General features: G+C 46.2%; 1 protein-coding gene and 1 pseudogene across 5 annotated transcripts in view; one reads left to right on the top strand and one right to left on the bottom strand.

Moving 5' to 3' along the window:
* tenm1 (teneurin transmembrane protein 1) overlaps positions 1–23,095 on the top strand; it is a 1,865,819-nt gene that overhangs the window by 1,093,994 nt on the left and 748,730 nt on the right. The window lies entirely within an intron of this gene.
* LOC119952510 lies at positions 10,455–10,573 on the bottom strand (annotated as a pseudogene).

Raw genomic sequence — 23,095 nt, 5'->3', positions numbered from 1 at the left:
TGATAAGATTTCAGATAAGAGGTCAGAGCTGCATTTGAGATCTTAAGTATTTTTGAAAGTATTAGAATTTTTAATAAAATATTGAGGATTGAGGAAGGAGGTGGATCTCCTCAGGCCCATTTTATGTAATAGTTTGCTTTTATCTCTTCCGTCCTGCTTTCTTTACAAGAAAGATATTGGAAGGATGTGGAATAAATACGGTGATAATTCAATATATTTAAATCCTTGGCCATGTCATGTGAGAGTACCTTTACGAAATGGATGTTTAAGCAATGTACCTTTAAGAAATGAAGCAGCTCATATTACTGAAGTGATGTCAGAGTGTGGGTGGAGCTGAGTTTTTAGCTCAGCCATTTTGCAGTGTTTGGTTTCAGTTTGAGAAAGCAGCTGAAAAGTGCCTGGCTGGTTTGCTGTGAGCTGTTTTGAAAGGAGAAAGCCAGTTTTGAGAAAAGAACTTGGGTGTGTCTGTGTTTTGCAGGGAGCTGGATTTGCTGTGATCTCTGCCGTGGAAGACTATCTCTGAATCATTTGGGTAATTTAAACTCATAATAGTAATGTATTTAACCTGATGTGTTTCTGTTTAAAGGTGTTAAGTCTTTTGGAGATTGAAGGAACATTTTGAGGGATTATTTAGTGTTGTTTTATTTTCGGGATTATCTTTGAAGTAAGGGGTATTAAGGGATCCAATGTTTATTTAAAAAGTTTGAGTTGAATTCATGGAATAAACATTGTTTTGTATTTAAAAACCCACGTGTCCATAATTGTCATACCACACCTGGGGAACAAGCCGTGTGCTTCAAAAGCAACAATCCATTAAAGGGAGAGGTTGGTTGAACACCATGGTACATTTTGGGGTTCCTAAACCGCCGTTCCCCATAACAGCCACATGTACAAAAAATATTGATTGTGGGAAACAGCCAGCCCCTAACGGAAAGTTAATACAAACCTTTAAAAAGTGTATATCGAAATGAACAAAAGATATTCAGTGGGCGAGGGGTAATTGGAAAATTCAATGTCTTTCACCAGCTTTGCTGATAGAATGCCAGATTATCTTAAGGTATTCTTGTAAAGCATACAGAAAGGACAATGGGGGTTTACCACTGGCATGCCATTGACTTCCTAGAGGTTCTAATTTCAACGTGAGAGGTTACCTATAGTAAAGATTTAGGTTCCCCTCCACTGTTCTTTTGAGCAAGCAAATCTGATGTTTGATATGTGTTGGGATATTGGCACTACCTGCGAGGCCAACCTATTGGGAAGAATGGCAGGAGGTAGATGAAGCCCAAAAAGCTAAAGGCATGACCGAACGGTCATAATGTGCCAGAAAGGCAGCATACCACTGTGCAACATGGCTGACAGAGGCTGGGAGACCCCTCCCGTTCTCAAGATTTAATCACTATCAGCGCATCATGAGATCTAACACGATGTCGCGAAACATTGTGTTGTGAATCCCGCCCATTATGGGTGCAATCACTTTTTGGCAAATCTGCATATTAGAGCACGATAGTTAGTCTCACTTTAATATGTAGTTTTCCGAGAGACTCGCGGCATTGGGATCTATCCCGTTTGCCTCCGAGACCTCAGATGAGCAACGTTCAGTAGTGGTCTACACAGACGGGAAGCATACGAATGGCACCACCCCAGGAGATCGGAAGCCCCCCGGTGCTTGCCCGCTGGGTAAGGCGGCACCCTGGCACTGCTGGAATTGCCACCTGGATGCCAGCCTTTCACCACCAAGGTGCCAATGTGGCATTGCCAGCTAGCAGGGACACTGCTGAGGTATCAGATTGGCACTGCCAATCGGTATTTTTCATACGGCTGTGATCAGGCTGGGGCTGCCCTGCTCAGGTGTTGAGGGGGGTATGTGGGGGCCTAGGGGCCCCTTCATAGTGAGTTGCGGCTGGGGGTGGTGGTTGCGGGTTGCGTTGAGAAAGTTATGGCCTCGCCTACCCTTTTTATGATACATCTCCAGGTCTCCTTACTCGAGTTCACCGGAGTGCCAGGGACTATTCGTATACATGGACTAATAGTGGCTTTATGCAGCCTGCCATTGTGTTCTCTCCATGCGGGCTGCTGGCTGTTTTGCAGATATTGACAGAGTCTACACGGTTGAAACTTGGGAGGCTAAATTATCGATTGGCCTCAGGCCTCCGAGGTTAAGACAGCCCCCTTGTCCCCTGCCATTGTCAGCACGACTCCCATCCTGAGTTAAAATTAGGGTTAAAGTTCTAAATTTGTGAGCGTACCTCCGAGGGTCACGAAAGAGAATTTTAATCTTAGCTCTGACTTTGCTCATGATGTGACTGTACAATGCAGGCAAAGCCTCCTGAGTTAAACATTTTACAGATGAGCCAGCATTTATTTGAAGCTGAAGTGGATGCCACTTTGTTTTCTTCAGGGATTACCAATAGCTTGAATTAAAATAAATGCAACAAAAAAAATCCGTGAATGCTGGGAACTACAACAGAAAATTCTGCCAATGCAGGAGCAATTTCAGGTTAACATTTCTGGTGAATACATTTAGTCAGAATTCTAATTTGAAAGAAAGTCAACCTATATTTTTCAAGCTGACTGACCTGTTGTGCACCTACAGCATTTTTTTTTTGTAACAAGTACCGAGCAGTTTATTTCTCAACTCTTTTACTTCATGCATTGCTATGTAAATGACAATGTCATTCAAACATTTTTTTTTTGAAAAAGCTAGAATTTTATTAGCTAATCTCATAATAGATCCTAATGCACATAAAGTATTTATAGAACTTTGAGATTTAAATTATTGCCAAAATTTTCTGTAGAACGAGAGGGTAATTGGCATAAATTGTTTTAATATTTATGAAATTATAAACCTATTCAGATCCAAAACTTCAAATGTACAGTGTTACTATTTAAGTATTTCATGTAGTTAAAAATTATGCCAATGCATTAGGTGGTTACTGGGCTATGAAAATTTTATTACCTCACATTAGGAGTTAATATCCTTAAAGATCCTAACTGAGAAGAATTTAGCCATCTTGATTCAATTCCCAGTGATTATAAATCTAAATCACAAAATCATTCATTATTTAGCATTAACTTAGTATTTTTTAAAGAGAAAGTCCTGTGGGAAAATGACCCTCCCATACATACAGAAGAGTAGATTTTTCCAGCTTCTATAGTGTGAGGATTTGCTGCAAGGCCTGGTTAAATATTGAGCATCAATATAGAACATAGAACATAGAACAGTACAGCACTGAACAGGCCCTTCGACCCTCGATGTTGTGCCGAACAATGATCACCCCACTTAAACCCACGTAACCCGTATACCCGTAACCCAACAATCCCCCCATTAACCTTACACTACGAGCAATTTAGCATGGCCAATCCACCTAACCCGCACATCTTTGGACTGTGGGAGGAAACCGGAGCACCCGGAGGAAACCCACGCGCACACGGGGAGGACGTGCAGACTCCACACAGACAGTGACCCAGCCAGGAATCGAACCTGGGACCCTGGAGCTGTGAAGCATTGATGCTAACCACCATGCTACCGTGAGGCCCCTAATATAAATGCATAATATTTTTTTAAAAATATAGATATATATTTTAACTTTTTTGTTAATGGGATGTGTTATATCGTTAGGGAAATAAAGGTATTTTCAAGGGATTTATATTTGTATTGGTAAATATCAGAAATAAGGGGTGCGATTCTCCGCAACGGCTGACGCCGAAGTGAAACCCGGAATATTTCACTCCGCCGTCGGAGGCCGCTCCTTGCCCCCTATTCCCCCCCCCCCCCTTCTGGGGGGGCTTGGAGCGGCGTTGCGAGAAACTCGGCCGCCGGGCCTTGACGCTTGCGTCAAAGCGGCGCGCTGAGAATGACGCGGCCGGTGGCGCCTCAGTGACATCAGCTGCGCATGCGCAGTTTGGCCGGCTCCAACCCGCGCATGCGCGGTTGCCGTCTTCCCCTCCGCTGCCCCGCAAGACATGGCGGCTTGATCTTGCGGGGCAGCGGAGGGGAAAGAGTGCTTCTCTTAGAGACTCTGGCCCGACGATCAGTGGGCACCGATCGCGGGCCAGTCACCTCATGAGCACGCCCGTGGTGCTCGATCCTCTCTCCGCCCCCCACAGGCCCCACACTTACCTGTCGCATGATGTTCACGCCGGCAGCGACCAGGTGTGGTTGCCGCCGGCATGAACCCGTCGGGGGTCGCCGGTCGCCGGAAAAAACGTCGAGTGGCGATTCTCTGAGCGGCGTGTTGCAAATCGCGACACGCCATTTTGGGGGGGTGGGAGAATCTCGGGGGGTGCCAGGGCGGCATGGCATGATTCGCCCGGCCCTCCAGCGATTCTCCCACCCGGCGTGGGGAGCAGAAAATTGCGCCCAAGGTATAGTTTTAAGTGGGTTTAATTTAATATTCCTGTGCCTGGAAGGGAAAACCTATAGTTAGATTAATGCTGGACAAAGGTGTTTACAGTGTGGGGATTGGTTAAGATCTAACTGCGTTTCAATGGTGCTTAGAGAGGGCTACGGTGTGAAGAGTAAATAAATGAGCAGTGGTTTTTTAACAATTGGGACCTTATAAGGTAGCAAAACTTGTACATTTTAGTTTTGATAATTTGATTGCAGTTGGAGATAGCTAGTGAGAGTGAAGACAGCTCTCACAGCTCTGCTAGAAGCAATGGTTTTAGAAAGCTAAAGAGGGAATATCTCTCTCAGGCTTGCTGGAAGAAACTATGGAGTAATGGTTAAGAATGGTTAAGAAAACAAATGCTGTAAACCTAAAGTCCAGCAAGTTAAGGAAATGAGAGAAATGAAGAGAGGTTTCCAAGAAGTCTGGAGTTAACAGAACAGAGGAAACTGCGAACCAGAAGAAATTATTATTTAGTAAAGTAACAGAGAGTTACAAGGTTATTGATCATTATTTTAAATAATTGAGAAAAATCAGTGGCTGGTCCTCAGAGTTTGTATAAAAGCATTAAGACAAATGTAACCTTGATGGAAGCAATGGAAGGAAAGCATAATTTAAAAGAAGATTTGGAAGTGTGACTTTTGAAAGTAATATTTGAAATCACTTGTGCGAAAGCTGGAGTTTAGTGAGACAAGGTGGGCTCACAGTACAAGAATCATCTTGGGTTAATTTGAGGAGAAATCCACAGACAGTCACTTGCGTTCAAAGAAGAGTAAAGGCGTTCAAAGAGGAGTAAAGGCGTTCAAAGAGGAGTAAAGGCGGATTAAAGGAGTTTTGTATCATAATCCAATTTGTTCACATTTAGTGAATGTTTTTTATCGCTAAAACTAATTAGCCGTCCTGTGACTCTGTTCCTCCATATTTTATTTTAAGAAACCTTTTTGAGCCAGAGTTCCATTCTGGGATCTTCCTGTCCAGTTATAAAACCAACTTGGATTGTAACAATATTAGTACATATTGAAATATTTTCAGTCTGTTTTCTAAAGCCTCACCCTACCTTTCTCACTGAAATATCCTCCTTCTTTTCTTCCCTCAAATTCCTCAAACTCAATAATTTCATCAGATCAACTTGTTTTCTGGCCTCTCATGTCACTGCTTGTTCAAAATCGTACCCTCCGCATAAACTCCCCAACACTATATTCAAATTTAGCACCTCGCCTTTGCTATGAGAAATGACTTTTTTCCTCTCATCATCTCTGTGAGATAAAGCCATTGTTGATCACTTTTTTGTATGCCTTACGACTTGCAAACTTGTACCCTTCCAACACCATTCCTTCAACTTCATGCCCCAGAAAGCTCTCCTCAAAATCATTTGCAACTCTCCTTTCAATATGCCATTCCCAACTGTCCTCGCTTTGGCCCTCCATTCACCACAATACATAGTGTGTACGTTCCCTCGGCCGCAGAAAAATACTTTTCACTGTACTTCGCTACAAGTGACAATAAATCAAGTCAAATCAAATCAAAAATCAAATTCTCTCCCAACCTGATTGCCCCTCCTGGTACAGCCTTCCATATTTTCTCCCTCAGCTCCGAGTGTTGCACAACTTGTTTAGCTATCAGTTGCCACATATAGCTGGATCACATCAAGCATGATCGAGATTCGCCTTCCACTGTCAAAACCATTCACTACTCCAAGATCATCCAAGAATGCAAAGGTAACCTCTGGCTTCTATTCACTGATACATATTATAGCTACGTATTCCATAAGCTTCTCTTCTTGAGCACTCTACCCTTATTAAGGTATCAATTTAGTCTCATTCCCCATGCTCTTATTTTCTTTGTCAAATATTTATTAACTTTCCATTTAAGCGCTACTCTACAATTTGCTTCCAGCACTGTTTCTAGCAAAACATTCCATGGCCTAAAAGACTATGTAAATCACGCAGCTTTTGCTGCAGATATGGGCCCCTGCACTTCCGGGTCAGAGGTCACGCATGCGCACAGCGGTAGCCTCCAGCGGCCACACCGTTCTCTATAGCAGACTCGGACCATGGAGCCAGATCCAAGAAACAGACCTCCGATCGGCCATGCACCCGACCCTCAAACTCCGGACAATCATTTCCCGGCTGCCCCCCATGGCCTCTGATCGGCCCGCCCCTGACCAAGGCGGCCACGGACTGAGACCGCAGCCACCACGCGAGTATCCCGACTGGCAATACCAGGTTAGTTCCACGCCGTCGGGAACTCGGCCGGTCGGGGGCAGAGGATGTCGGTGCGGGCCTCTGGCAATGGCCCCCAGCGGCGGGCCTACTCCCCGGTGACGCCGCTTTTCAGAGCCTCGAGAATCATCGAACGGTTGCCGGGTCCAATTTCGGTGCCAAACTGGATTCTCCGCCCCGGCGCCGGCTTCGATTTTGCCGTTGGAGTGCGGAGAATGCAACCCTCTACCTTCATTTGTCAAATTATACTTCCTGGGGTATATTGTCCTGTTCAGTCTTTGAATGACCCCGTTATTTAGCTTTTGTCTATGTTTAGAAAATCTGACACAATTCGACCTAAGTTACCTGACTGTTATTCTTTCTATTCTTTATTTCGCATCTACGTTTTCTTCATTATGTTTGATTTGGTGTTGAATTATTCGGCCTAGATTTTTCATATGCCTCATAGGTCTCATTTAACTATTAATTTCTCCACTTATCCAAGGATCTTCAATTCTGCCGCACTCTCTTCATTCTGTGGGATATATCTGTTATTATCCTAATCATATCCTGTTTGTTCTGGCTTATCTGCCAATTTTTCTTTGCGATTTTACTGGGCTGGTTCCCCTCTCAGCTCATTAACATTTGCTTGATTTTCAATTATGTACTTTATCGTGGATTCTTTTTTTTTCAGTTTTCCTATCAAATTTAATTGTGATTACTTTCCAGAGGAAAGTTAATTTCCTATCCTTTATACACATATAAGAGTTTATTGACAGAGACACATATTGAACATAATGTACTTCCAACTCAACAACCATAGTTATAGTTAATTTATTAGCCTGAGATCCAGAAGATCCTTTTTTTGAATTAAAAGCAATTAAATCTGCTGGGCACAGCAGAACATCTTCCTGCATTTGCTAGTTAAATTATTTTTACCCCAATGTATTTTTGAATAATTAAAGTCACCATGATTACGATTCTGGTGACTCTAAGCATTTTTCGAATATGTCCCTCTGAATATTTCCACTATTTAGTGGTCTATAATAAACTCACATTAGATTAACAGTTCCCCGACTTGTATCATACCATCTGTATCATCCTTATGCTCTCATATGTTAAGGAATCTTCAATTAATTACAAATTTATAGAGTATATGGCACCGACACATACAGCACAAGCAATCCATGCTGATGTTTACATTCCATTTGAGTCTCCTACTGTCCTATTATAATTCAGATAGCCAAGGAAGGATAAAACTGGAGCCTATCCTTTATACACATATAAGAGTTTATTGACAGAGACACATATTGCACATAATGTACCTCCAACTCAACAACCATAGTTATAGCCTGTTCCTGTACATAGGTGATTTCTCATTTAATGTACACTTGAATGCAATTAAACATCTAATTGATTTTTAAAAATTTACTTGAGAGATATGAGTGTCGCAGGTAAGGTCAGTATTTGTTGCACAGCCCTAATTGCCCTCGGGCAGGCATGAACAACCTTCTTGAGCTACTAAAGTCAAAATGCTTTCAGGAAGGGTGTTCCAGGATTCTGATCCAGCAACTATGAAGGAATGGTGATATAGTTCAAAGCTAGGAAAGTGTATGGATTAGGTGGGATCTTGCTGATGGCTCAGTTCGCATGCAACTGCTGTCCTTATCATAGATTTCATAGAATTTACGGTGTAGAAGGAGGCCATTCGGCCCATCGAGTCTGCACCGGCTCTTGGAAAGAGCACCCTACCCAAGCCCACACCCCCACCCTATCCCCATAACCCAGTAACCCCACCCAACACTAAGGGCAATTTTGGACACTAAGAGCAATTTAGCATGGCCAATCCACCTAACCTGCACATCTTTGGACTGTGGAAGGAAACCGGAGCACCCGGAGGAAACTCACGCACACACGGGGAGAACGTGCAGACTCCGCACAGACAGTGACCCAAGCCGGGAATCGAACCTGGGACCCTGGAGCTGTGAAGCAAATGTGCTAACCACTATGCTACCGTGCTTATCCTTCTAGGTATTAGAGTTTGCATGTTTGCAAAGTATTATCAAAGGAGGTTTGTTGAAGTGCTGCAGTGGAACTTATAAATGGCACACACTACTTCCACTGTGTGTGGAGTGAATGTTTAAACTCGTGTATATGGTATTGATGAAGCGGTTTGCTTTGTCTTCCATGTTGCTGAGCATCTGGAGTTTATGGGAGCGGCACTCTGCAAAGCAAGTGGAGAGTATTTCATTGCACAAGTGATCTGTAGATTGTAGACTGGATTTGCAGAGTCAGGAGGTGAGAAAATCACAATATTTATATGGCTGGTCCAGTTAAGTTTCTGGTCAATGTGCCCCCAGGATATTGATGGTGGGAGATCATAAGATTTTCTCTTCATGGAGATGGTCATTGTTTGGGACTTGCATGACAAGACTTGCCCCGTATTAGCCCAAGCCTAATGTTATCCAAGTATTGCTGCATATGGACATGGTACTGCTTTATTATCTAAGGAGTTGTGAATGATGGGGGGTATCACCATATTGCTGATTAAATGCCAATATTATAGCTGCACTGAAAAAGCTTGACCAGAGGGACATCTCAGTCCGAAGCACAAGTTTTCAGTATTAGAGCCAGCCTGTCAGCGCCTTTACTGCATCCAGTCCAGTCATTTTCTGATATCACTTGAAGGGAATCAAATTGAATAATTGTTATTTGATGCTGAGGACCTCAGGAACAGGATGCAATGGATCATCCACTCAGCGCTTCTGGCTGAAGGTGGTTGCAAATGTTTCACCTTTTCTTTTGTTGGGCATTTTTGAGGATGTTTGTGCATCTGCCTCTTCAAGTTAATTGTTTAATTGTCTGAATGTGGTATGACCGCAGAACTTTGAACTTATCTATTGGTTGTGCATGTACTCCTGCATTGTAGCTTCACCAGCTTGGCACCTTGTTTCCAACCATGTCTGATGCTGCTCTTGGCATACTCTCCTACAGGCCTCATTGAACCAGGTTTGAAGGTAATATATAATTAGCATACCTTCTCTCACCTATCTCTATCATAAGAACATAAGAACATAAGAACTAGGAGCAGGAGTAGGCCATCTGGCCCCTCGAGCCTGCTCCGCCATTCAATTAGATCATGGCTGATCTTTTGTGGACTCAGCTCCACTTTCCGGACCGAACACCATAACCCTTAATCCCTTTATTCTTCAAAAAACTATCTATCTTTTCCTTAAAAACATGTAATGAAGGAGCCTCAACTGCTTCACTGGGCAAGGAATTCCATAGATTCACAACCCTTTGGGTGAAGAAGTTCCTCCTAAACTCAGTCCTAAATCTACTTCCCCTTATTTTGATACTGTCAGACCTCCTGAGCTTTTCCAGTAATTTCTCCTTTATTCCACAATTTATGGACTGCTAATGTCTCTCTTGACTTTGGTACTTTCTGAAAATTTGACCAATTTTCATTGAGTTTCTGCATCCCTGATCAGTCCCTGTTGTTTTATACCCTTCAGCATTCCTCTTGTTATTGTCGCACGGTTCCCACCACTTAATGATAATATTCTTTATTAATGTCGCAAGTAGGCTTATATTTAGACTGCAATGAAGTTACTGTGAAAATCCCCTAGTCGCCACACTCAGACGCCTGTTCGGGTACACGGAGGGAGAATTCAGAATGTCCAATTCATCTACCAAGCACGCCTTTCGGGACTTGTGGGAGGAAACCGGAGCACCTGAAGGAAATCCTCACAGACACGGGGAGAAATTGCAGACTCCGTACAGACAGTGACCCAAGCCGGGATTCGAAATCTGGGACCCTGGCGCTGTGAAGCAATAGTGCTAACCATTATACTACCGTGCCGCCCCTCTATTACATCTGTTATTCCCAGGTGATCACCCATTCAAGTACTAACCAGGTCGGAGTCTGCTTAGCTTCCAAGATCAGAGGAGATCGGGCGTTTTCAGACTAGTATAGCCATAGGCACTTAAACTGTCTGTGCATAAATCTGGCAGTTGGTTAAATCGGCCACAAATAGCTAAAATATTCCCTTTTTTATTATAGTCCTTTCTTAAGAAAGCTTATTAAGCAAGTTGAACTTTTCATTCAGACAGGTGTAAAGTGAGCAGTTTACACCACGTTACTGATTATACTTAATTACCTCCAACTGGTCAAAAAGCAGAATACTACGAATCCTGGGTATTTGAAATGTAAAGAAAAAATGCTACAAAATGCTCAGCAGGTCAGAGAGAATCTGTGGAAAGAGACAGAGTTAGAATTTCAGGTCAATGATATTTTATCCACTTGAAATGTGAACTCGGTTTTTCTCTCGCCATAGACGCCACCTGCCCTGCCGAGTATTTCCATCACTCCCTATTTCTATCACCTCTAACTAGTGTTGAGTTACAGCTTTCACTACTCAGCACTGACTGCAGTTCCAAACAAGTTCAAGAAGGAAATAGCACCTTGTTAAGATTAAAAAGTACAAAGTCGTTGGCAGATAATTTTTCATCTGCACTGCAATACGACAGCCAGAACCTCACATGGTATCCAAACTGGTCTATTGATTGTGCATTTGTCAATGAACATGGAACTTACTTTTCCATTTTTGATTATATATAAAGGACTAAGTGTTACAAGTGGAGGAGATAAAGCATGCAAAGCGTAGAATGGACAAATCGTGTTAGCACCACCATGCCTTACACAACCAGTGAGGACTGCTTAGAAGTAAATTCCAGGCCTCCCTCTTCACCACTCTGATTACCCCTTTTTATTCCAACTTCATTTTGTGTACTCTCATGTTTGTTGGATGGAGCCCATTTTCATCTCCTTGTAGTGTTTGTAGAGGGCATGGACTCTCTTTATTTCACTTTAAACTTGTTTTGTCAATCTATTTAGGATTTGAGGTCATTGAGATTGAAGATCTATTTGCGGTGAATGCTCATAATTGTCCTTGTGATCCTCAGGTTAAATCATCATGAGTCAGCTCTCTCCCTCAAAAGGGGAAAGCAGCATAGGTCAACTGGGACTATGGCGACTTTAAAGGAATCCCTGTTATCTTTACGCTGAACAACTGAACGTCCACCTGTTTTAAATATTCTCTCATCTCTGATTTTAGATGTTTTAAAGTTATCCATGGGCTTGTATTTAATCTGGTCCCGCTTCATGTTCAAATGGATTATTCTGTGCTGACAGTGTAGCATTGGGTTCCTCCAGCTTCCATTTCCTATACATAGGGTAATTTACAAATACCAGGTCAATCAGACCACTGCTTCTTATGCTGTTCCTTGTATGCCGAGTCATGAAACAGGCAAGCGTTATATTCAGTCATCTGAATATCCAAATCACCTGTGTTTTCTCAATCTGTTTTGGGTTGATTGAAATTGCTTTTTGATGCTTGCTTTCAAATACCTCTTTTCTTTCTCCTCAAAGGGAAAACCTCTGGTATTGAGTTGCTTGTCTGGAGTGTTAACTTTGATTTTATTTTTCACATTTGATTTCTCTTCGAAGTAGTTCTTTCTGAAGCTTATCTCTCCCTCAGGGTTAACTTCCTTTACCTTCCAGTTCCTGACATACCGGGCTACATCACTTACTTTTCTGTCTTTTCATTCCTTTTTGAACACTAAACCCCTGAATATTAAATGTGTCTGGTTTAGTCAAATTTCTGATGTTCCCATCACATTGCGACAAAAGCCTCCAGGTTCAGTTGTGTCTCTTCCTTCTTCAACTACTTTCTCTTCTGGCCCAATGTTATTTGCTCTACCATTGGTGGCCATCATCTTCAGTTGTGTGGGCCCGAATTTCTAGAATTCCCTCCAGAAACCACTCCCACCGTCTCGCTTATCTCCATCAAGATGTGTCTTAAAACGTACCTATTTGATCAGGATTTTGGCAGTCTGCCCAAATATCACCTTCTCTGACTCAGTGTCAAATTTTAATAATGTTATTCTGAAGCACCTTGGAGTGTGTTATTAAGTTGCAAGCACTAAACTTCTGTTTTACTTTATTTTTTTTCGATGTTTGTCTATTTCTGAACTCTTGTACTCACAGGGTTACTGAATTAAAACCCACCTACTGATTACCTCCCAACTGATGATCCATGCTTTCTAGGGTCTGGTTATAGACCTGGTACCCCCATTGACATCACCCTCACAGCCCCTCACTCCACCCCCTCACCACCCCCCCCCCCCCCCCCCCCAGTCTATTACCTCATTGCTCTCTTCATGTGCTTTGCACACTGTTGTTTCTATTTTTTTGTCTCTCCTGCTCAGTCATAAAGTCCGGAAAAATTTTGTGGAAGCGAGCGGGAATTGACGCGAGCTCCCTGGTGTTCGGCCCAGCGAGGTCGGCAATGCAATTCAAAATTAATTGGTGCACTTAAAGAGGCCCCACGGGCGTCTCTCCGTAAATGAAGGCTCGCCAGCTGATTCGCTGGGACCTCACTCGGCAGTCCCCCCATAACAAGGTGAAGCAGCACCTCAGCTGCACTTGCTCAGCCAACCCCAGCCAGCTTGAATGATGGCGCCGAGGAGACCAGTCCCAAGATTCAAGGACGCAGATCAGGGGAGGCTCCTAGATGGTATGGAGGCCAGGAGGGGTGTTCTGTTCACCTGAGGATACAGGAGATTCAGCCATGGGGCAGCCAGTGCTGCCTGGGATGAGGTGGCGGCAGCTGTGAACTCGAGGAGTGTGACCAGGAGGACTGGTGCCAAAAAAAGCCAAAATCCTACAGCGGGCAGCTTGAGTGAGCAGACACCAATGCCCCCCCGCTACCACCCCCCCCCCCTCCAAGGGAGCATAAACACCCCAACTCCCCATGCGACCTCCTCCCCGTTCAACCCCCTTCCCACCGCTGTGAACCATGCGTGTGGCTAATGATTCCCTCTCTGTGTCTCCTGAGGAAAAGCTCTCCCATAATCGTCGAGAGAGGGCCCAGACTGACGGAGGGCTGCCTGACTTACGAATCCCTATCTCCTATGAGCAACGGTCCTGGAGGTGACTGGAGTGGCTGAGGACAGGGTGGTCACCCACGCGGAGGCTGGCTGATGCTGCAGAGATGTTGGACCACCAGGCTCCAGCTAGGCTCCAGCCGGGCTCCAGCCGGAGGAACTGTCAAATGTGAGTTGTTCTTGCTTATTGACTGAATCATCCCTCCCACTGACCACATGCCCATTAGAACATAGAACATAGAACAGTACAGCACAGAACAGGCCCTTCAGCCCTCGATGTTGTGCCGAGCAATGATCACCCTACTTAAACCCACGTAACCCGTATACCCGTAACCCAACAATCCCCCCATTAACCTTACACTACGGGCAATTTAGCATGGCCAATCCACCTAACCCGCACATCTTTGGACTGTGGGAGGAAACCGGAGCACCCGGAGGAAACCCACGCACACACAGGGAGGACGTGCAGACTCCACACAGACAGTGACCCAGCCGGGAATCGAACCTGGGACCCTGGAGCTGTGAAGCATTGATGCTAACCACCATGCTACCGTGAGGCCTCTCGCAGGTCCTCCAGCTGACAACACGGCACATCCCAGGCTGCTCGTCCTGCCACACATGAGACTACCTCGGCTGAGAGCTCCAAGAATGTAACCATTATAGTTGCGGCACAGCTGTCACTCCCACCTCCATCAGCGCAGATACACACACCTCAGTGGGACATGTTAGTGGTCAGGCTTCTGCGGCACAATCTGGTGAGCACCATACTGATGCTGATGTACATCAGGTGGAGGCAGGAACCCCCAGGGGAGACAGCAGTGGGAGGGTTGCTAGATCCCAGGACCCAGCTGGGCCCCAGCCTGATGCTGAGCCTGTGGTACAGAGCCACCCGAATGTGAATGAGACGATAGGGAGAAGCCGGGATATTCAGAGGGAGATGTCAGCATCACTCAAGCAGATTCATGTCTGCTTGGAGGAGTCCCAGAGGCTACGGGCATTGGAGATGCATGGCACCGGCAATGCATGGCACCGGGGCCAACACTGCTAGGGTGGTGACCGCAGTGGAGAGCCTGGTGCATGACATCGGAACCATGAGTGAACGTGACCAAGGCGTCAAGCAGTCAGCGGCTGAGGGTCTCGGCAGAATGTCCGACTCGCTGGGGGATGTCACCCAGTACCGGACCAACCTTGGTGAGGTTCTGCCAGAAATGTCCCACTCTCAGATGGGCATGGCCGAGGTGCTGCGGAGCTTGTCCCATTCAAAGGTGGGCATTGCTGAAGCACAGTAGAGCATGGCCCAATTACTGAGGAGCATCACTGAGGGTGTCGACACGATGGTGCGCACCATGGGGCTGCCAAGGCTGGCAGAGCCAGATGATGCAAGGGAGACCAGGGCTCGAGCCAGCTGCCCCTCCATCCCAAGGTGAACTCCAAGGACCTATGGGCACTGAGCGGGAGGAAGAGGTGCCGGGTGCCAAGCCGGACCTGTCCAATGGATTGGCGACGATGGGCACCAGCTCCCCCAGTTTCCACCGCTCGAATGACGCTGCATCTCAAAGTCAGCACACAGAACAGAGTGGCACGGCTGTGTGTGTGCCAGCAACAAGTGCGCTGGGGCCCTCCAGCCTCAGAGCCCCTAGAGGACACCCATCAGTGGCATCGAAGGACACGGGACGAGGTAAGCAACTGGCTACCTCCACCTCTGCTGTGCATCCTGGGGAAACACCTAGATGTAGTGGTAGAACTGGAGGGCCAAGCATGTTGAGGATCACTGAGGGCACTGAGGAGGGGAGGTGGGTGATTGGTGGGATTGGGGGTCCTGTTGGCGGGGTGGGGTGGTACCATTGGGACAGTGGGGAATTGTAAACCACATTAAAGAAGACAGGCAGGGAGAAAGATTGCGTCCAGAATGGGTAAACGATCCATGGCTTGGCATGGGTGATTTCGCAAGCGGTTGCCCCCAGTTTCCCTCCTAGCGCCTCTCCCCCACCCTCCTATGGCGGCCCTCTCCTGCAGAGGAACCCTACACCTGAGCACAGGGGCAGCAAGCCCCGCGCTTTCGGCCTCTTTGCCTCTTTGACTCCCGACAGAAGCCCTTCCAACAGGTTCATATTTTCAAAAGCAGTACTAATTGGTGCCAGCGAGAGCTGGTTTAGTACACTGGGCTAAATCGCTGGCATTTAAAGCAGACCAAGGCAGGCCTGCAGCACGGTTCAATTCCCGTACCAGTCTCCCCGAACAGGCGCCGGAATGCGGCGACTAGGGGCTTTTCACAGTAACTTCATTGAAGCCTACGCGTGACAATAAGCGATTTTCATTTTTCACTTGCTGACGAGGCCACTGAATGACGGGAGGCAGTTGGACATGGGGTGGCTCTCATTAATTGTATGGAAATTGGTGTTCAGTGGGGATAATTGGTTTCTCGCGATTGTGGTGAGATCCCGATTTCGCCTTTGGGAGGCGGGCCGATTGCATCACAAACTGTTTGGTGCCTGGTGGCTTCTCCCACTGGTCACCGGCCTTGTTTCGCTTGAGTAAGTGCAATGACACTGGAGAATTGCACGCATAGAGTTATTATAGCAGGTCATTAAGTCCGTTGAAATCTTGCCATCTCCCCGTAGAGCTGTCTAGTCAGAACCAATACCTTGGTCTTTCCCTCTTTGCTTATTTATTAATATTAATCTTTATTCGTGTCACAAGTAGGCTTATATTAACATAATGAAGTTACTGTGAAAATCCCTTAGTCGCCACATCCCGGCACCTGTTCGGGTACACTGACGGAGAATTCAAAATGTCCAATTCACCTAACAAGCACATCTTTCAGGTGTTGTGGGAGGAAACCGGAAACCTGGGTCCCTGGCGCTGTGAAGCAACAGTAAAAACCACTGTGCTCTCACAGATGCCCATCAGATTTCCTTTTGAAATCATCATCTCTACTTCCACCACCCTTAGAAGCAGTGAGTTCCAGGTCATTACTACTTGCCGTGGAAAAACAAAACTTCTGCACATCCCCTCTGCATCTCTTGCCCAAAACCTTAAATCTGTGTCCTTGTACCAACCGCTAAAAGGAACAGCTTTTCTTTGTCTACCTATCCAAACCTGTCAGAACCTTGGACACCTCTATCGACTCTCCACTCAATCTTCTTTGCTCCAAGGAGAATAGCCATAGTTTCAACAAACTAACCTCACAGTCAAAATCCCTCATCTCTGGAACCATTCTGGATGATCTTCTTTGCACTCAGGGTGGCACAGTGGTTAGCACTGCTGCCTACGGCACTGAGGACCCGGGTTCGGTCCCGGCCCCAGTTCACTGTCTGTGTGGAGTTTGCACATTCTCCCCGTGGCTGCGTGGGTTTCACCCCCACAACCCAAAAGACGTGCTGGTTAGATGGATTGCCCATGCTAAATTGCCCCTGAAATGGAAAAAAAATAATTGGGTACTCAAAATTTATAAAAAATAAAACCATCTTTGCACTTTCAAGGACCTTCAAATCCTTTCTAATGTGTCGTGACAAGAGCTCGATACAATACTCCAGTTGTGACCTAACCAGAGCTGTGAAAAAGTCTAGCATAACGTTCAGCTTTTGTAAACTATTTATGAAGCCTAATAGCTCACATGCTTTGCTAATTGCCCTCTCAATTTGTCCTGGCACTTTCAAAAATCGATGCACATGAATCCTGAGCTCCCTCGGTCCTGCTCACATTATGGAATTGTGCCATCAAGTCTCTCACTATCCCTTCTGCCAAAATGCATTACTTCACATTCCTCTGTATTAAATTCCATCTGCCACTTGTCTACCCATTCGGCTGACCTATCCAAGGCCTGTTGAAGTCAATTGGCATGAACCTCAATGTTTGGCACATCTCCAAGTTTGGTATCAAGGCAAATTTTGAAATTTTACTCTGCACTCAAATATCTGAGACATTTTTATATGTAAAAGACGCTGTGACCCGCGTCTGACCTTTGGTTAACACCGCTGTCTGCCATCTTTCAGTCCAGAAAGAAAATGACCATGAACCACTATTTTCTGAGCTGAAACCAATTTCTATTATTCTCATAACATTCCTACATACTTATGAAGGGAACATTGTTGCTGTGGTACCAGATTGCCAGTTACACTTTATTTTATTTGAACATTTGAATCAATCTACAGATAATCAAGCTCTTTGGAATGTTCCCTGAATGCTGCTGTCAGAGTATTTCTCATCTTATAACAGTGATCCACACTTCAAAAGTACTTAACAGGCTGTTAAGTGTTTTGGGGCATGAAAGATGCTTTATATATCCAAATCTTCCTTTCTTATGAGGTACGAAGAGTTCAGACATTCCCAGTCTAGATCTTAGTTGTTCCCACAGCATAAATCCACTTCTAATATGTCACTGCACTGGCAAGCATGCTCAGAAAGGCAGCAGGATAGTAATGGAAATGGAGAAATGAATGGTCCAGTTCAAACTGTTCTTCTATGGGTTGGCACGAGATGCATTATTGGGCAAAAGCAGTCAGGATTTTACATCTAGCCAGACTATACTGTGAAGATGCAAGCATCGTACCTTGGCGTTTGGGCCTGAAATGGAACGTGCTTTATTTTACACCACTGAACTACCTCAACTTAAGGGTCACATATGTATTTATAATTTTAACATAGATCTGATTTTATAAAGAGGCAGAAACCTTGATTTTTTTTTCTTGCACAAAATGGCATCATTGAACGCCTTGAGGTCAGCAACGTATATAGGTCCAACTCCCTGTATGACAGGATCAACACTTCTCAGGCCATATCTCATTCTGCTAAATTCAGAATAGGTTTTGATTGTTGACTTGTATCTTCATGGAATTGGTTTGAAAGTATTTAAATGGAGCGTGGTGACATGGGGGTCACCTGCTGAACCATGCAAATCAGGAATACCACAATTCTTAACCCTGGTCAGTGCTGGGTAAGGTGACCTCAGCAAAGGCAGCACTGGAATATTACATATGTGACTTCAAACACACCCGAGGGAGAAATCCAACTCAAGTTCTCCCTTCTAATTGCTAAACAGCAACTGACGCTAGTCTTTGGCAGGAAGGATGCGGATTGGGTTTAATTTTGATAACTTTTGCAATCAGATACCTTGTGTACTGTCTGGACGCACACACACAATGAATATTGACCATCTGGGTGGGGTATTAGAAGACGAGCTGCAAAAAATGAGGACGTGTCCCAGCAGAGTCCATTATTCCAGAAGAGGAGAAAAAGTGGTGAGGAATACTGAGGAGAAATTTTCAGGATTGATTTGACATTTTACACTAAACATCACTAACAGTGATAGCGACCAGGCTGGATTTCAGCATTCATGTGGGATAGAGTTTTAAGACTCAAGAGTAAGGTTAATATTTCAGCACACCTTCCGAGTATAAATCTGATTTTGTTTTGGAGGAAAATCATGATGATCCAGTAGAAGGTGATACAATGGATGAGTGCACGAAAAATAATAATACAAATTGCCTACCTGTTAATAAAATACTTTTACCATCCCAGACTGTGATGTATGTTTTTAGTGTGGGAAACTGACTTATAACTTGGCATTTCTTAGTTCTGGCAAGCAATGATGCAACCAATAACACATTTCTGTCACAGTGTGGAAAGAACCAATGTGTGCTATGCAATGTGTTGAGCTCAGGTTCGATGTAAGCAAAAAATGATAGTGGCCGGGATTCGCCGAAAACCCGGCCAAGTGTTGACGCCGGCGTACACACCAGGGTGGCGAACGCCAGCATCAACGGGCCTCCCGGCCCAGCGATTCAGCGGTCCTCAGGGAGCCAGCACAGCGCTGGAGTGCTGCGCGTTGCTCAGGTAGCAAAAGGTGACCCTGCTGTCTTCGTGCTGGCGCATGTGCGTGGTGGCCGTCTCCGCGCCGGCACCGAGCAACATGGTGGAGGCCTACAGCGGCCTGCGCAGAAGGAGGTAGGCCCCCTCCAGATCGCGGGCACCCGCCGATCGCTAGCCCCCGATCGCGGGCCTGGATGCCGTGATGGCTGGTGGCCCCCCCCGGAGTCAGATCCCCCCGCTTCTCCAGCAGGAGGGCCACGGCGGCTGCAGGTCCGAGCTCCCGCCGGGTGGTACCAGGTTGGAACCATGCCAGCGGGACATGTCAGAAACTGGCAGGTATTCAGCCGGTCGACCGCGGAGAATCGTCACAGGGGCCTCTTTCAGCGGTCCCCGACTGGCGCCTTGTCAACCGCGCGGGTGCAATTGGCGCCGATTCTCCGGGCGGCAGAGAATCGCGTCCCGGCGTTGGAGCGGTGTGGCGGGAATTTCCCGCGTCACCGACGATTCTCCGACCTGTGCTGGCTCGGAGAATCCCGGTCAGTGTCATTCTCTATTGCTTCCAGACTCCTTAGAATTGTCGATTTTTCCTGCTACTTGGTTGTCTAACCTTTCTGATGGCCCTTTGGGATATGATTCCGCAAATGGCAGCAATCCTCCAGTACATCCCGCCTGTGGCTATTTCATATGTGTCAGGCAAGGCGACATTGAGCCTACACTAGCCATGCACGGGATTGGCAGCGCGGGCAGAAGTCCCGCGAGAATCGGGAAATTCGATTATCGCCAGATTGCTTCTCCCTATTTTCCCCGCCCCTCACCAATGTTGTCACGAGGTCACCCACAAAGGCCATGAAGCTAATAGATTTTAATAGATTTTCACGTCATACCAGAAAGGTTTACAACTGGTTTAGCCAAGTGAGAAGCGGTTGAAGGTATCACTATTGGGCACAGAGGTCAGTATAGCCGCTGGGAGGAGAGGAACATGTTCTGGCCTGCCCCCGGCACAGGTTAGCGCTGCAAAGCTGGCACCTTGCCAGCCTGGCAGTGCCAACCTAGTGGTTCCAACCTGGCAGCGCCAACCTGTGTTAGCAGGCAGTGCTAGGGAGGAACCCAGTGGGAGCCCCACGCGGTGGGGGATGGTCATTGATGTGTGGTGGGATTTTGGGAGATCAGACAATGATGAGGGGATGGAATGCTGGTGAGTATAACTTGGGGGGGGGGGGGTGGTGGCGCTGGTACCTCAGTAATGGGGCCTGGGAGCCATTAGGCTGCAGTGCTGATCAGGTGTGCTTTAAAGATGGCACCCAATCTCTATGGAACTGGTTGCCAGTTCCATGAGGCCCTGCCCCACCTAAGTGTCCGCATAACCCAGTCCTTTTTTCCTTCAGAGAGGTTTTATATTTGGAGAGAAAAATGGTCTGTGCAACTGGAGAGTTACACTCCAGTTTCAATCTGAGCCTGACACTTTGCCAAATTCTGGTATGATTCCACCCACTGTGTGTCAGCTGACAATTTACTAGAGGCTATCATAGCCAAGGCTGTCTCCGATATGAGGTTTACACATACACAGCCATCAACAGGACAGCAATGACAAAGAGGAATCGTGGCACATTTAACTCAAGGATGCTGACAACTCAAGTACCATTGAATCGGTAGTTAATTCCAAAGCTTGAAGCATTGATTCCTACAGGAAAAAAAAAGCCCTCAAAGAAGAATTGACTCAACTGCAAAGTATTTGGCAACTTAAAAAAAAATCAATTTCCAAACCCTGCAAACAATGATGTGGGATGCCAACTTTTGTATAAGCTGTCTTGGAAATTTTCCTAATTTCAGAATGACATCAGGCAATGTGCTTACCTAGAACCATCAGAAATAAAATGATGAATAGATTATTGTTGTGATCAAGGTGACAATTCTTAGGAAATAAAACAAGGGACACTTAGACCGTGCACCAAGGCTGGAGAGCTGGTGAGAGCGCGATGTTCCTTGAAAAGAATCGGGGTAGGGGGGAGGGGGTAGCGGAGAAATTCAGTCAGATCGAGAGTGGGGGAGGAATTCTTGTAGAGACATTGATGAGAGTGGTGGGGTGTGATGGTGATGGTGACATGGATCAAAAGTTGGTGAAAGCGGAGTTGGGGGAGGGATCCTTAATAATCAACCCCTCCATAAAATGGAGAAGTAGAATGCACATTTGCAGTCTTCCAGTTTAGCTCTCTGGGTCCTGCTTCTCCATCTTGTAGCCAACAAGCAGGTGCACAGTGCGATTTTGCTTGAAACAAAGACATGGGGCATGAATCTCTGGTTTCGAGACTAAGGGCGGAATTCTCCATTCCCGGGAAAACTCGGCGCGGCTGACGTCATGACGCTGACAGCTCGAACCCGCGCATTCGCGGTGGCCATCTTTCCCCTCAGCCGCCCCGCAAGACGTGGTGGCTTGATCTTGCGGGGCGGCGGAGGGGGAAATAGTGCGTCCGATTGAGACGCCGGCCCGACGATCGGTGGGCACCGATTGCGGGCCTGCCCCCTCCCGAGCACAGTCGTGGTGCTCATTCCCCACCAGGCCCCTACAAGCCCCAAACGGGCATCCCCATACCCGTTTCACGACGACAGCGACCAGGTGTGGTTGCCGCCGTCGTGAAACGGTCACAAACGGCAGGCCGCTCGGCCCATCCGGGCTGTAGAATCGCCGGTCGCCGTGAAAAACGGCAAGCGCCGATTCTTTCGAGCGGGGGGGGGGGGGGGGGCGGGGCGGAGAATCGCAGGGGGCGTGAAATTTGTCAGGGGGCCCTCCCACGATTCTCCCACGTGGCGTGGGGAGCGGAGAATCGCGCCCAGTACTCCCACCAGCGGGAAAACCAGAGTGGTTCCTGTTCGCACGTTAAGAGCGTCGATGAGGTGGATTTTCTCAACTTCAGCATGCAAAAATATGCATAGCGGCTAGTACGCTGGCTAGCATGAACTTAATAATCTGGGGAAACCATCTTTTAATGGGCGCCCTGATCTCAGCGTTGAGGGATAGGCCCCCCATTCCACCACAACAGAAATGGTGAGCCCTGCTTCCAAGGGGAGCGCCTCCAACCCATCAGCAAAGAGGAGCATCCTCCTCCCCCATCATCATGAAATAAGGAGTCACCCCATCCTCAGGGTGACAGATGAAGCTGACCCTATCCCCCACCCCTTACTCTCACCTTTCCCCCACATCCCCCATCTCTCCACAACTTGCAGTTAGAAAAGAGGAACCAAAAGCACTTAGTATATTTGGAGTTGCCAGCAGTGTCAATCAGAACGAGGATATTCATAAACAGATAATTGGGGGGCATTGCAGATGTATTCAAGCATGAAGGGAAAGAAATAATCAAACATCCTGCCTTCAGTACATAAACCATTAAGCTGTCACTCAAAAGCTAGTTAAAGGTACTGCCCAGTGAAATTGAATGCATATAAAGAATTTCAAAGGATCTCAGCAGATTTCAAAGCTTTTCAAGTGTTGTGAGCTCTCTAGGAAGGCTCAGCCATTTCAAAAAGCAGCAATGTCAAAAGCATGGGGTTGAGTGAACAAATATAAAGAAAGGAAAAGTATTTGAGGCTTCCTGGATTGTATCTTCAATGAACTGTCTGATCTGCTCATCCACTGTCAGACGGAACAGTTCAAAGTAAGAAGACCACTTCAAAGTTTTCACAGTTCACCAACAAGGATGATGATTTTGAACAGGGAGCTGTCTGAAATCACCATGCAAAGAGTGAACTTCA

This window comes from Scyliorhinus canicula, chromosome 17, assembly GCF_902713615.1.
Source record: "Scyliorhinus canicula chromosome 17, sScyCan1.1, whole genome shotgun sequence".
Classification (NCBI taxonomy): domain Eukaryota; kingdom Metazoa; phylum Chordata; class Chondrichthyes; order Carcharhiniformes; family Scyliorhinidae; genus Scyliorhinus; species Scyliorhinus canicula.
The sequence above is the reverse complement of the archived record's forward strand: the minus strand, read 5'-3'. Positions and strand labels throughout refer to the sequence as shown.